Source organism: Sorex fumeus, unplaced genomic scaffold (genome assembly GCF_029834395.1).
Source record: "Sorex fumeus unplaced genomic scaffold, SorFum_2.1 ptg000063l, whole genome shotgun sequence".
Classification (NCBI taxonomy): Eukaryota; Metazoa; Chordata; class Mammalia; order Eulipotyphla; family Soricidae; genus Sorex; species Sorex fumeus.
Window position 1 is genome coordinate 5929579 of NW_026606120.1, and position 1915 is coordinate 5931493.

Below are 1915 nucleotides of genomic sequence, written 5' to 3' on the forward strand. Positions count from 1 at the left end.
CCCTGAAACCTGCTTCCTCTGCTCACTCTCCTGCTTGCACCTTAGGAGTCATTCTCAACCTCTGGCTGCGGAGGTCGCTTCCCGCAAAGATCTCTTCCGAAGGTCCCTGCTGGGATGCTAGAGTGATTCAGGGGTCAGTGGCAGTGTCGGGTGCAGTTGGGTGGTACTTTCTGTTTGCTCTTATTTAAGAGAACAGATTTCCAGAGGGGTTCTATTTTTTATTTTATTTTTTCTAGAAAGGGGGCAGTAGACCAAAGTAAGTTTGCTAAACTCTTGTCAGGTCCTCTGATGGGAACAGCAGCCCTCTGCGCCCCCTGCTGATAGCCTGGGTTACACCAGGAATTTGAGAAAGAACCAGTAAGAGTGTGACAAATTGATGTCTCCAAGAAAGCTTCTTAGAGGATTTATTCAAGTTGAAAATGTTTGTTGAGTATCTACTGTTTGGCTAACCTTGCTAAGCACTTACCGTATAAATATGTACAAACAGGGCTGGCTGAATCTTTCAGCCTGGCCTGATTAAGGCCCCATTCTCAGGCACCCAGGTTTTTGGGTTAAGTGGGTATGTAATGTCCTCAAAATCCTTGGGGCTTTTACAATATAATTCTAGAACTTCCTGTCAATAGAATATTTAGTTAAGACTAAATGCTTGTGAAAATGTTGATTAAAGGCTAGTAGAGTCTTAATTATCGGCGAATAACTAGTGCGCATATTGCTTGCAGCAATCCAGCCCCTTAAGTACATTGTTCAAGTTTTTGGGTTTTATTTTGTATTTTTTGGGCCACACCCGGTAGTGTTCAGGACTTATTCCTGGGTCTGCACTCAGGAATCTCTCCTGGCGAAGCTCAGAGGACCATATGGGATGCCAGGGACCAAACCTGTGTCGACTGTGTGCAAGGCAAGCACCTTACTAACTATACTATCACTCCGGCCCCCTCAATTTTATTTTTCATTTTCTTGGTAACCTTACCAGGCATTTCTTGGGGGTCACACCCAGCTCTGTGCTCAGGGCCCAGGGTGGGACTTAGGGGACCGTATGTGGTGAAAGGACTTGAACCAGTGTTATGGTTGTATCTGCATGCTACGCAAGTACATTAACCTTTATACTGTCTCTTGAGCTTCAGAATTAGGTTATTTACAAATATACACACTGCATTTCTGAGCCTCAGGATATTGCACAGAATCAGATCCTGAATCCTATTTTCCTTATTCAGAATTGAGTTCCTGTAGGAAGACCTAGCATGTGTGAATCTCAAATTAGATTCCTGGTACCACAAAGCACAACCATGCTCTTTGTACACCATGCTCCCCCGGTGTAGCTCCTATTTATTTTGGGGGGCCATATCTGTCAATGTTCAGGGGTTACTACTGACTTCACTCAGGAATCACTCCTAGCATTGCTTGGGGGACCATATGGGATGCCAGGGACCAAGCCCTGGTCAGCTGCTAGTGAGGCAAGCTTCCTACTGCTGTACTATCTCTCCAGCCTCATGGTGTCACCCTTATTTAAAAAAAAAATAGTGCAGGATCTGAATGTGAATGTGTTTTAGCACCAGTGGGCTCTTGTGAATCAGAATATCTTGGGTGTACTCTACTTCTCCCTTGTCAAGAAAACAGGGAGCTTCGATTCTTAGAGCAAAAGAGGAATTGGGGTCATTTCACTGACTGTCACAGTGTGATTTTTGTTGCACATTAAAACAGTATGGTTTGGGGCCCAGGCAGTGTCTTGGAACCCCAGCAGAGACCTGGGGCCACACAGCCTCAAGCACTTCTAATTTCACTGTCCTCTTGAGGACTTCGGTCCAAAGTCTTACTAATGCTGTTGTGTTACACGGGCTTGGAAGTTATCCACAATGTGCTATGAAAGAAGTCACAGATGAGAAAGATAAAACGAGCAGTCTATTTTCCTGTGTTGGGG